The sequence below is a fragment of the Triturus cristatus genome, chromosome 4_1 (genome assembly GCF_964204655.1).
Source record: "Triturus cristatus chromosome 4_1, aTriCri1.1, whole genome shotgun sequence".
In the NCBI taxonomy this organism is placed as follows: Eukaryota; Metazoa; Chordata; class Amphibia; order Caudata; family Salamandridae; genus Triturus; species Triturus cristatus.
The window spans coordinates 1041809035-1041823042 of record NC_140585.1 but is presented as its reverse complement, the minus strand read 5'-3'; the positions used below and the strand labels follow the sequence as shown (position 1 = coordinate 1041823042).

General features: G+C 46.1%; 1 protein-coding gene across 1 annotated transcript in view; it reads left to right on the top strand.

Moving 5' to 3' along the window:
* CCDC146 (coiled-coil domain containing 146) overlaps window positions 1–14008 on the top strand; it is a 1030007-nt gene that overhangs the window by 924795 nt on the left and 91204 nt on the right. The window lies entirely within an intron of this gene.

Sequence of the window (14008 nt, the reverse complement as noted above, 5' to 3'; positions counted from 1 at the left end):
CATCTGGTTACACTTTAATCAATACAACCGGGCAGGGGAAGAAAAAAAAAACTATTATTCAAGATCCATTTTCTAAAACATTTTTGGTCATGAAGAAACATTAACACATATTACACAATTCTATTCTAGTGTAGGATACTCCTCGCCTCCTTGTCCTTAAAAGAATTTAAAATTCGTAACGCGTTGGCTAGAATTTGTTTTATTCTATGTCAGTCCACGGAGGCATCTGAGTATGCTAGTTTAAAGTTGATCATCCACCACAGAAGTCACATCAACAATCGGTTTGTTTTAAAATGTCTTAAATGTTGAATCAGAAGACCTGTCCGCCGCAATCATGATGTCCTCCAAGCGAGAACCAGTAGTAAAAACTTTAGAAGCCATAGCTCCCCTAACAGAGTGAGCCCCAAAGCAGAAGTATCGATAGCTGCTAAATTTAACAGCCAGGTGACCCATCTGGCCAAGGTTTCGGAAGTGCATTGGTGAAAAGGTCTCTGCAAAGAGATTAATAATTGTCCAGCTACATCATTTCTGAATTCTCTAGTACAATCTTCATAACACTTTAAGCATTGCACCACACATAACTTGCAGTGGTGTGGAAAAGCAGGAAAAGAAACACATTTTTAATTTGTCTTTTCGAAATTGTAAAAGAAACTCCAGAGGGAGTAAACACTTTACCTGCTAAATCCAGTGCCCGTATGTCTAAAACACGTCTGTAGGAGATTAAACATTGTAATAAAGTAAGTTTCGCCGACAACTGTTTGCGAGAAAGGCCCTCATTCGCAGGCCAATTCCTGATAAAAACGAATCACATCTACATCCCACAAAATGTAGTACCTAGGTTTCGGAGGAATCACAAGTCTGATGTCCCTGATTATTTTACATACTAAAGGGTGTTCTCCCACTTGTTTACCATCCATGTGGGGATGTCCAGCCGATATCGCAGACCAGAAATTATTGATTGTGCGATAAGCCAAACCTTGATTCGCCATTTCCGATAGGAAGTTGACAATCATATGGATTCCGGATCCCACGGGACCCCTGCCTTTCAGAACACCAATCAACCCACTTACACCAAGTTGATACATATCGTTTGTGCGTAGAGGGTGCCCAAGACTGTGACAGGAAAAACATTGCTTCCTGCGAAACTCCTGGCATTTGCCAGCGTCTCCTGAAAGTCTCCACGCCACGAGGGACAACTGCCTTTGCATCACTAGTGGATGAGGAAGACCCAGAGGGTCCAAGAGCATCTCTGGGAACGAGCACAGACGAATTGGAGGAGCACATGTCCATGTTAATGCCACTGGGAGCCATTCTTGTGCTTTCCAATGCGAGGAGCTCAATATCAACTCCGCCTTCTGTCTGCGGACCTGTGCTAATACTCTCGGTATCATTACGAACAGGGGAAAGGCATAAAGTATACCCATCGTCCATGATTGAAGGAATGCGTCCGAATTGATCACCTGTGGATCCGGACGCCAACTGTAACCAGCATTGGCATAGCCAATCGGTCTCGCCTTTGGGACCTTATAAGTGTTTAGCCATGCAACAGTTGCATAACTAAATACTTATAAGGTCCCAAAAGCGAGACCTATTGGCTATACCGTACGGCCGCGGAAGTGATTGCGATTAAACATCAAAGCGGCCGCGAAAGTGAAAGTAATCGCCGAAAAGACATGCACTGTGGCTCTAGGCTGGCCTGGTAGCACTTATTGGAGCCCTCTCAAAAAGTCTCGCCAGACCAGTGCATGCGCTGGGTCAGGCGAGACCTAAAAATGTGGATGTTTGGTGTTTAGTCTGGAGGCAAAAAGGTCTATCAAACATGGACCCCACTTTTTGTCCATTTGTTGGAATATTCTGGGATGTAATCTCCAATCGCTGGAATTGCGTAAGAACCTTGAGTTCCAATCTGCCACCACCTTGAAACTGTCCGGAATGTACTCAGCCGTCACTGAAATGTGGTGTAGCAGACAATAGTGCCAGAAATCCTTGGCTATTTCCACCAACATCTGAGATCTCATGCCACTCAGATGATTGATGTATCTCACTGCTGAGACATTGTCCATTCGCAGAAGAATACAACAACTCGCTGTGTGTAGTGTAGCTAGTAGTTCTAGGCAATTTATTTGTTGTTTTAATTCCTCCGGAGACCATCTGCCCCTGTCTGTATTTAACCTCACCGGGCTCCCCAACCCCATCGACTGGCATCGGATTCTATCACGACCTCCGGGACTGACGTAAATATGGCCCTGTCATTCCATGCATCTAGGTGATCCAACCACCAGGAGATTTCTGTCCTGGCCTCCGTGGATAGTGGAAGTTGTTTCGCACGGCTCAATCCCTTGTGCAAGTGCATAATCTTCAGGCTCCGAAGCTCTCTGTAGTGGAGGGGACCTTGAAAAATCACTTGAATGGATGAGGCTTAAAGACCTACCAACTGTGCCAGGGTCCTCAAGGATACAGTTGGAGAGACAAGTGCTCTCCTCAACTCTTTCTTGATTGAGATTCTCTTTTTCAATGGTTGTAACAACTGCGTTAGTATTGAATTTACCTGAAATCCCAAGAACTCCATCGATTGAGTTGGAGTCAGGATGGATTTGTCTGTGTTGAAGACGAAACCCAAGTCCTGTAGGAGTTGGATCGTCCAGGCTAGATGAAGTAGTACTATATCCGCCCTCTGTGCAATAATCCCTTTGATATTGGACCACTGACTTGAGGAGTTTGGTGAAACACCAGGGGGTGGACGAAAGTCCGAATGGCATGGCGGAAAATTCGAACCATCGGGTTCCCCATTGAAACTGAAGGAACCTCGGATGTGGAGGTGAAAACGGGGACCACCAGATACGCATCTTTTAAATCAAGCCGCACCATCCAATCCTTCTCTTAGAGAAAGTCTCTTAGTAAGTGTATGCCCTCCATTTTGAAGTGGCGATGCACTACCCAAGAATTGAATTCTTTGAGGTTCAAAGCCAGTCTGAAGCCCTGATCTTTCTTTGGCACCAAGAATATTCTACTGGTGAAACCGTGGGTATGGGGAGTTGTCTACGATCGCCAATTTTGTTATCAGAGAGTTCACTTCTTAGTCTATGAAAGACCGCTCTACTCGGGAAAAATGTAGAGGTTGCTGTCTGTGTGTCTGTTGTGGGAAGGAATAAAATTCTATCTGTAAACCCTGTATCATTGGAAAAACCCAAGGGTCATGTGTCAAACTCTCCCATTTGTGAAGAAACAAAGCAATTCGGCCTCCCACCATTACTGTCCCAGCTTGAACCAGATTTACCTGAATAGGAGTTGTCTCCGGCATTGTTTTGTTCTCTATAACCTCCACGGTTTTGCTTGCCTCTGCCCCTACGGTTACGGGTGGGGTAGAATTTTGAGCAGTGGGCTCCGCCACGTCCTCGCTGATCAAAGCCTCTAGAGGTCTGGTTGAAACTTCGGCCGGTCACTCGACCCCTGAAGCGTCCGTCCCTGGTTAAAAGGTTAGTGTGGAAAACCTTTTTAATGTTAGCCTGGGCCTTGGCCAGGCCGAAAAGGTTGGCACGTATTTGCCCAGTTCTTTGACGAATTTGCAATTTACAACAGACCGTTCGCAAAGGTTCCTGCTTCAGTGGTGGCTATGTCTGCCAGTTACGGATCTATTCTCATCAGGAAGGATCTTCGTCTTTCTGTTGAAAGGGCGCAATTCATGTTGCCCAGAAAACATAAGGCTTTCGGGGCCCATTCCAATATTTCCGTTGGGTCCAGGGGAGTATGAGAGTCTTTGGCTCTAACTGCTGAGTCAAGAATCTTTGTGAGGGGTCCAGATACGTCTACGAATATCCTGGCCTCCCCAAGCCCTATCTAGGCCTTTCTTGGGGTCCTTGGCAAACTTTTTCATGAAAGTAGCCATATTAGGGTCTAATTCTGGGGTGTCCGCTACTTTACCTAAAAGAGAGGGTCTAGGGCTCTCTGACTTGAGTGTGGTGCGCACCTCATGCTCAAAACCCTGTGTAAGGTTTTCCTGAACGTAGTGCACCACTTCTACGCTGGGCACCCATTCCGTTGATCTTGGGTGAATAATTTCTGTTGACTGGGTGTGAGTGTTTGATTGGTTCTGATGCTTCGTCCATCACCACCCCCTTTTGTACCGCTTTGTTCGCCATAAGTTGGCAGGGTATGCTCAGACGTGAGTCCCCTGCTCACTTTGCCACTGGATTCAAGCAAGCCTGGCTGAAGATGGCTGAAATGCCAGAAACCGGTCCTAGGAAGCTTGTTTCCGGTCCAGGGAGGCATGGCTTGGCAGTTCGGGCTGGACTGTTCGGCTGGACTGTTCCCATGAGGCACAGGGTGAGACTGATTTGCATATGGCCATGTCTGAACTGGGGTGGATCAAACCCAGATCTGTTGACTGGGTGTGAGTGTTTGATTGGTTCTGATGCTTCGTCCATCACCACCCCCTTTTGTACCGCTTTGTTCGCCATAAGTTGGCAGGGTATGCTCAGACGTGAGTCCCTTGCTCACTTTGCCACTGGATTCAAGCATTATATGAATACAATGGTTCTGTCGGGGAAGTTTCAATTGCTTTAGGGTGTTCACAGTATAAATACATTACATGTAACACATATCCATAAGTAAATATAACAAAACACACCCAAGCTGAATTTTTCAATCGGTATTATTTTTAGAAAAAAGGAAATGACAAATAAACAAGGCTACAGTTATACAATTGACAAATTTGTGAAGAAAGAGTGACATGTAGTGGTAAGTACAGACGATACACTGTAGTATGACAGATGGAGAAATCACAAAAAGGTTATTTTAGGGGGGATACAAATTTTGATTATGTCCATATGATTGATCACATATGCTTCATCATCATGTGTAAGTTAATTTTTCAACTGAAGCGTTCGAAAATTCAGCTTGGGTGTGTTTTGTTATATTTACTTATGGATATGTGTTACATGTAATGTATTTATACTGTGAACACCCTAAAGCAATTGAAACTTCCCCGACAGAACCATTGTATTCATATAATACGTATACCCAGGTTCTGAGGGACACCGGGTCACCCCATTATTTTTTGTAAAAAAAACTGGATTCAAGCAAGCCTGGCTGAAGATGGCTGAAATGCCAGAAACCGGTCCTAGGAAGCTTGTTTCCGGTCCAGGGAAGGCATGGCTTGGCAGTTCGGGCTGGACTGTTCCCATGAGGCACAGGGTGAGACTGATTTGCATATGGCCATGTCTGAACTGGGGTGGCAAAGTGGGCTAAAGAACGGTGATGGATCAAACCCAGATCTGTTGACTGGGTGTGAGTGTTTGATTGGTTCTGATGCTTCGTCCATCACCACCCCCTTTTGTACCGATATGAAAAAGGTCAGCAGCTGGAAGTCAGCAGTCTGCACACACAGGACGGGCATCAGAAGACATCTGTTGTATGCATGATGGGACAGATAGGTCGCGTGGAAATAATTTACCTGTACCATACTTGGGCGCACGGATAGTGCCAGTTCCCTGGGGTCCAGGCATGCCTCCCCCTAATCATCATCTAGTTCACCTACCCAGCCCACCCATTTCTATCAAAGAGATTCAAAGCAATCCGGGCCATGAATAATTAGGGATTAGTAGATCTGGGTTATCGCTCTGTTTCCAAGATGCCCCATTAGTATCTTAGCCTCAAGTGGGCTATAGTCTGGGAGTTGAGTGTCTGGGGTGAGATGCGTCCTCAGAGCATGCTGCAACTGAAGAAAACAAAAGAATTGCATGTTAGCTAGAGCATACTGTTCTTTTTTTTTTATCCTGGTAGGACATCAAATTATCCCCTTTGTAAATATCTCTTATTCAGTCCCAGTGGGGAAATCCCTGTAGTGTAGAGAGCTGTTAAAGCCACATACTCTGCTACAAGGGAGTCAGCCCTGTTAAGCTGCGGTCCCACCGAATCAGGCGTAAAGCCGCTCTTCAATAAAGTACTGCCACTTGAGTGCATGAGGGCGTCCCCTGAGATGCACGGCCGCCATATTGTTGGCCAAGAAGCCCCTCAAAACCCACCAAGTGAAGCTATAGGCAGTAAGCTGGGCCATCCCATCCTCCAGCAAACCAATCATTGATGGGAACCAATTGTGTGGCTAGGTAGTATGCATAGATGTCAGACACTCCCAACCCCTCATCCATAGGCAATTTCCATGCAGAGTTGAAAGCCACTTTATGGGGTCAAACACCTCCTGAAAGCGGAAAGTTTGGAGGGTAGGGATCGGAACCATAGTCGGGGTATGGAGTTTTGGAAATTCACTAAGACTTGTAGGTAGCTGGGGAAGACACATCATCTTGTAGATTGCTTTGCACCCCATAGAATTGAGCAGTAGGCCATTCCAGCAGTGCAGGTCCTGCTCAAGGGCCGAGGCCAGGCTTTGAAAGTTAAGCTGCCAGGAAGTGAGATATGTGAATCCCTAAGTATTTCAATGCATTCTGCCATAGGGCGATGTCTGGGCAGCAACATCGCCCTTCACCTCCACCAGGACAGACTTACTCTCATTAAGGCAAAGACCGGAGGCTTCACCATCGAGATGAAGAATCTCCAGGCATCGGGAGCCAGAGGACTTTGGGTCCCCCAGGAATAAGAGGACGTCTAAGTCATAGGCAATGGAGTGTAGAATGGAGGGCAGTGGGATATCCCAGAAAATAGATTTCTCTTTCTCAAAGGGGGTTGCTGAACGCCGTGTATAGAGAACTTGGTCAAATGTCACAAAGACCTGAGCAATTGTTGACAGCTGCTCCCCAAGGTTGGCTGTGTGTGCTCTGGTCAGTTATTGATTGTAGGCCTGCGGTTACCAGCACCATGCACCGAGGATCTCTATGGGAAGGATAGGGCCACGCCGCAGCGTTCCCCAGGTGGGTGACACCTCATGGGGGGGTGGGGTGGCTTCTCAACCACCACCTCCTCTAGTCCACAGTTTAGCAGGAAGAGCCCCCCAGCAGGCCTCGGGCATAGGATCAACAGTACCGGCGCCGCAAAGCAAGTCCACACCCTCCAACCTCATGGTTTGCCTCTGAGTACGCAGCACCTGCCGCAACCAACTTTTGCGCTGTGAGACCTGGTCCGTCTGAGGCACAGGCTATGAGTTCCAGTTGTTTGGGGTTGAGGCCCATCCAACAGCTCCGCTCTGGTCCCTGGCACGTCCAGCGAGATCAGCCATGTGCCCCACTAAGGTACGGGCCCGGCGTGCTTTTAGGGGCTGCGGGTTCTCAGCAGTCCGATGGCGGCCACCATCTTGAGTCCAGGCCGTTTGGCCAGGGGGTTCACCAGTGTGGCTCCGATCTCCTCTCCCCTGCCCTGGAGCTCTGGGGGAAGCAGCAGGGGCACTTTTCTCACCAGGGAGTCAGTGGGGCTGGTCGCAGTGAGTGCTGTCAAGCAGGATGTAAAGCGATCGCAGTCGGGTGGTGGGAGCCTCGCTAAAGCTCAACCGCCATCTTGGCCTCCATGCCCCCCTTCTGCTTGTAAATTTATATATTCCCTCGAGTAAGCTTCAAGATATTTTAGTTACTTCCATGTTCTCATTTGTTTGTAATATCAGTCTTTTGGAAGAATGTTCCTTGGTCATAATTGTAGGGGACTTCAATGCTAAAGTACCAAACTCAGCTTGTATGACCTTTTGTAGTACAGCATTGGATGAGGTATGGTATATTCCTGATGTGGCCCAAAAGGTTAGATCAGATAGGCGGGGCTTTTGCTTCCTGGAACATTTGAGACTGTATGAATTTGTGTTTCTGAATGGTAGATTCCTTGAAGACTCTCCTGCTTCCTATATGTTCTACTCCCCTTGTGGTCAATCTTTAATTGACTATATGGTAGTGTCCCATCAAATGTTCAGCGTCTGTTCTCAATTGGAGATTTTGAGGACTGATTTAAGTGATAATATTATTCTCTATGTTTCCGTTGATTCAGAGCTTAAAGTTCTTGACTCATGTTATTCTAAGAAGGATAACGTGGTGTATAATGGATCAAATGGGCACACTTTTTGGTCACGTGATAATATAAAGGCTTTGGGCCAAAGCCTTAAAATACAAATCTTGAGTCGTCTTGATGCGACATTACATGATCCTTGTTTGAAAGGCAGTGTACCTTTCTGTGAGCCTTTGGGAGTAAAGATAGAGGCAAAAGACCTATATCACCCATCAAGATCTCTTGAGCTGTAAAAAAGGTAAATCATAAAATAAACTCACTTGTTAGGATGCAGTTTAAATTCTCTTCGATCTCGAGACGGGTGAAATTAATTACCTTAAGCGTAAAATAACAAGACTGAAGGTGGCAGAATGGAGAAAGAGGAGGATGGGAAGTGGGTTAATCTGATGCCATCTGATTGATCTGAGCCACCTCTTATAATCCTCATAAATATTGGGCTCTAAGAGTGGACTTAGTATAGTTCGCAATTATATGTCTGTAATTTGAGTAGCAGTGATCAGTTTGTTTAATGTGTTAAAGTGGATTCTATGGAATTATATGATCCATCTTCTGGTAAGAAGATCGAGATATTCATTAAAGGAGCAAGAACATCTGGTGCTATGGACCCAGACAAATTCCTGATAGCACTCATCAGACACGAGGCTTCTTTATGGGCTACATTTTTATGTCCATTGTTCTAGCATTGCTACATGTCTGGTGATTTTGCATCCTCCTGGAAGGGGAGTATTGTTCTCCTATACAAAAAAGGACTGAAGGCCTTCCCTGCCAGTTATAGACTAGTCACCTTTCTGGATGCAACAGGCACATTATTTGCCAAAAGCAATCTCTTGCATCTTCAAGATTGGATATTTGACAATAAGTCATACCTGTCAAGCAGGCGGGTTTTTGTAAGAACTGTGGTACTCTTAATAACATCACAGCCCAGCCCTACAAACTTTAATAGAAAAGTATCCTCAGTCTAAGGGCATGCCTATGTATTCCACTTTCATTGATTTCTCCACAGCGTTCAACAGAGTTAACCAGGGGATGCTGTGGAGAAAACTGTCTGTGCTAGGGATTCCCGCTCATCTTTTGAGGCTAATAATACATGGACTCAAGTTTTGACGGGAGGGAATCAAGACCTGTCAAGAAGAATGGTGACGCATAACGGTTTAAAGCAGGGGTACCTGCTGTCTACACTCCTCTTCGTGCTTTACTTTACACTCATGATTCGCCTTAGAGACTTGGTCTGGTAAAGGAGGATCCTCCTAAACTTGGTTTAATGAATGTTGGTTGTTCTGTACGCAGACGATGTTATTTTGTTAGATCCTACCCCAATATACCCTCAAAGACATCTTTGTGCTCTAAAAAAATATGCGGAGGAACACTTATAAGAAATAATTATATCTAAGAGCAAAGACGTGACCTTTGGAACAAAGGGGGTCAGAATTAGGCAAAACCTTAATTGGTTTTTGGGGAGTGCCAAAATTGAAGTAGAGCAGCTTTATTCTTATTTTGGTAAAATCTTCTTAAGCAATTGCCTAAATAAAGATCATATAAACCATTGTAAAAGTAAGGCTTTGTCCCAGGCCTTTGCTAGCCACAGATTGTATAAATGTTGTGGGAGAAGGCACTTTGCACACGTTCTATTGGTCTATAAGACAAAAATCCCACCCACTCTGAGTTATGCCTGTGAGGTGACGGGTGTACGGCATTGGCCTTTTTATGAGATAGTAAAGGGACGCACATGGCGCCAAATTTGTAATTTAAATTCTTTGGCTTTCCCATTTGCTCTTCAACTTGAATTGGGTTACCCTCCACAGTTGTGCTCACCATGGCAACTGTTCTGGGGTGGGGGCACAGTTTGTTGGGTAGCGAAAGGGGTTCTATCTGAGCTACATTAAAGCTTGACATTTTCCATAGTATGAAAGAAAGAAAAGTGCATTTTATTCCACCCACATAAAAGCATTGGAAATGTTTTAGATTGTTCAGAGTGGGGATTTACCATTTTCAGAACCTTTTTAAAAGATTTGATGAAAACAAATCATTGTACACAATGAGCAGGAAAATGGATATTTCGCTTTCCTTACAGTATGCAAGGAATGAGTTTATAATCAAAAGGAGCATCTGTAAAAAAAAAAAAACAACCTATCTCCTATGAAATCTCCAACACAGTGTAGTCATGGGTTGCTATGGTGTAGAGTCGGAGTTGCTTCTTTCCCTTATGCACTCTGGCCCATCCAGCCCCCCCCCCCCCCCCCTCAGGCAATGGGGAACGCCGTTGTCTCGTTCCAGTCAACTGGCCTTAATTTGTCAACTAGTCATACCCAGGTGACTGACTATTGGAACAGTGTGATAGTCACTCTGACAACTTGCACCTCCCGAGCCATTCCCCCTAATTGGGAGGCCCATGTGTTGCACCTCTTTAGCAGAAACAAAAATATAGAGCTGGCATACGATTTCTAGCCCTTGGTCTAATAACGGCCAAACGCTTGATCACCAAGCGATGGAAATCCCCTCTGTCACTCCACCCGCTTGCCTGACGCCGATCCCTGCTTAACTGGGCTAAGGCGGAGGGTGTGGCGCTACGTAGAGAGGACCTACTTGGCATTCGTAAATTCTCCCTAGCGCCTCATTGGGACACAATGGTTTCCAAGCTCCAGGGAATGGTCACTAACAAAGGGGACCCGAATACGTTACCTGGGGCCGTTACTCAGGGTACATCCCCCGCCGGTGGAGTAGTACTGACACTCGAGCTGACTTAGCCCTTCTGTTTCAGAACCTCATTGTCAGCAGGTCCTGGCAGCTTTGGCCCCCCCCAGCTACACTAGATGTGGCAGCAGGTCTTAAGTGATTCCCCTCTCCTGACTTATATTGTCCTCATTTTGTTGCGCCCTATGTCCCCAGTTGGGTTCGAACTGCACTATACCTGAATCATTCACATGCCACCCGGTGTTGTGACTCACCGGCACTGCTCCACCCTCTCTAGGGATATTGACTCATAGTTTGAAATACTCGCCATAATTTACATCTCTGTTTTTCCGGTTGCTACTGGGTATTGTGCATCGTGCTGCTGGCAATCACTTTTCTTTCTTCTTCCAATTGATGCATGGTCGCTGCTCTGACTATATGTTTTATTAATAATGTGCAAAATGTTATTCAAAAAGTTTAAACAAAAAAAAAACTAGTCATCCCCAGGCCCTCGCTGTATCGAGTGTGCCTATGCCTCGTCCAGCTTCCCTCCACAGAATTCTCCCTTCAGAGCTCACCCATTTTTCGAGTTCTCTCCTCCATGTCCCCGGTCTCGGTCCCCCTCGACTTCCAATTTCTAGTTATTTCCCATTTAGCCAGTATATATATGCAGGATCCTGGAATTTCCCTGTCACCTTGGTTTTAGCTGAATGTGGGAACCAACTCAACAGGCAGTGTCCGGGTGTGTGAGGAATATTTGTCTATAACATTTTCCACCACACGCAGCACCTCCTCCCAGAAAGCACGGCGATTGAGACAATCCCAGAACATATGTAACACATGTGCCTCTATTTCTCTGCATCTGGGTCAAGCCGCCATCTCTGTTTGGAAATATCTTCTAATTCGTATAGGGGTAAGATATGCTCTATGTAGGATATAATAATTTATTATTTTAAACTGCGCATTCTGCAAGATCTTCACTATGGACCCCCAGCTTGAGATCGGGGTTCCCAAATGTTCTTCTCACTGAAGCCGTAGCCACTCCATGGGCTTCTGGATGTCACCACGTATTGCCCTATAAAGGCAAGAGCTGTTTTGATCATTCCTTCCGACAGGGCCACATATCGACAGTCCAGTGCTCATGGCTCCATGAATCCAGCACCCCAGTGCTTCCGAAATGCCGTGATGATGGCCCTGATCAGGAGCAAGTGGCCTTGGGGTAAATCAAATTCTGCACGGAAGTCCTCAAATGGGAGCATCTTGGATTCCTGAAAGAGATCTCCCATTACTTTCGCCACCGCCTCTCTCCAGGCAGTTAGGACCGCCCAGCCACCTCACACGTGGAATGTGTCATAGCAGGTCAAGGGGAAAGTTAGGAGAGTAGGGGATCCTACAATGGGTACGTTATAGGTATCTAGTCCAGCACTGGGGCACCACCTTGCTCTCTTCAGTGTCCCCATATGGTCTCCAATGTATGCGTAACAATATTTTTGCTAGTTCTGGGGCTGTTGGAGTGAATGGGTAGAAGGCACACTCTGGGTTCTTCCTGGTTCCCAGCCATTGTAACAGCCACTGAAGCTGTGCCACAATGTAGTATGCTTCGAAGTATGGGACCTCCAGCCCTCCTGTCGCTGTGGAGCGAAGCCTTGTGGCTATGCCACTCATCTGCGGCACGATCCCCAGACAAACGTTATGATCTGTGAGTCAAGGTACTTGAAAGTCACACGGGGATCCACATCGCAAGTGTCCCGAAGAGATATAGCCAGCGCTGCAAAGCCACCATCTTCAGGAGGGCCACTCTACCGGCCACCGACAGCGGTAGGGACTTCCAAAACTCCATGGAGGAATGAAGGGATCGTATCGCTGTGCCTACATTGCCCTCTATGAGGTCAGTGGCTCTATGATATATATTTGCTCTCAGGTATGCCAGGCATTTGAGTTCCCACTACAGACAACCCAGTTCATCCGGAGGGCCTATCGGTGGTCATGGGGAAAATTTATGATTTCTGCCAGTTCACCTTCAATCCCGTGAGTTGGCCAAAACCTTCCAGCATATTCTGAGCCCCTCAAGTCCTCCTCTGTGTCCCGGAGAAAGAGCAGAAGATTATCTGCATACAGGGCTGTTTGGTGTTGTCTCTCTTACCATCAGCCCCTTGATAATCTCGTCCTGACCTTGTGCTGCATGCCAGAGATTTCATGGCTGTGGCGAACAGTAGAAAAGGTAGGGGGCATCCCTGTCACATGCCTCTCTCTACTTTTGACTCCAGGAGATAGTCTCCTCCGTGCGCACTCTGGCCGTCGAGTTTGTGTATAGTAGTTTCACCCATTCAAGGAAACACCCACAACTCAGTTGGTCCAGTACCTCATATAGGAAGTGCCACTCCAGGCTATCAAAAGCCTATTCTATATCTAATGCGAACACTGCAGCTGAAGCCTAATCATAGTCGTCTGTATCCAAAATAGCCATGAGCTGCCTTATGTTAGTGGCTGTATTCCGCCCCGGAATGAAGCCAGCTTGGTCTATATGGACCAACTTTGGCATATGTGGTAACAGTCTGGTCGCTAGGATTTTGCTCAGAATTTTATAGTCCATGTTCAGCATGGACAGTGGCCTATAGACCATGCAATCATACGCCAGCTTCCCTGGTTTCAACAATTGGATAAGTGCTTCCCTGGTGCTATCAGGCAATGTCCTCATCTCTTGAGCTGCAGCATACATCGAGACCAGTCGAGGAACTAGTTCCAGTGAGTAGGTGGTATAAAATTAATCTGGTAAGCCATCCATTCCTGGTGTTTTATTGGGAGCCATGTGTTTAATGGCCGCCCTCACCTCATGAGGGGGAAATGTCTTTTCTCATCATCTCTGCCTCTTCTGGTTCTAATTGCGGCAACAGCAACCCCACTAGGTAGTCTCTAATTGCGGTGTCCTCGCATGGGGGAGCACCACAATGCCGTCTAGCATAGTATTGGGCAAATATGTCACTGGTCCCTTCTTGCATGTATTGTTTGTTCCCGTCGCCATCCTCTAGCTCAACTATTGGAGAGCCTCTGCTGGCTGGATTTGCCAACCACGCCAATAGGGATCCGGTCTTTTCCCTCTCAGCATATGTGTGGTGCAGATATTATTTATAATCGAAACTTTAGAGCCTTTCGGTCTGTTTGGCTACCTCCTTCTTAGCGTGTGTTTTCTTGCGCATTTGTACATTATTTATTCTGTTTTGCTCATTTTCACTTTAGGTATTTGCACTTTATTATGGAGTATATTGTATTTTGGATTCCATATTTGCACATTGTAAGGATTACTATCTTTATGTCTAAGTGTATTCACTATACCTGTCATTCATCCAGATTTAGGCTTTTTGATGGATATGTATATTTGTAACCCAGTTTTGAATGGATGAAA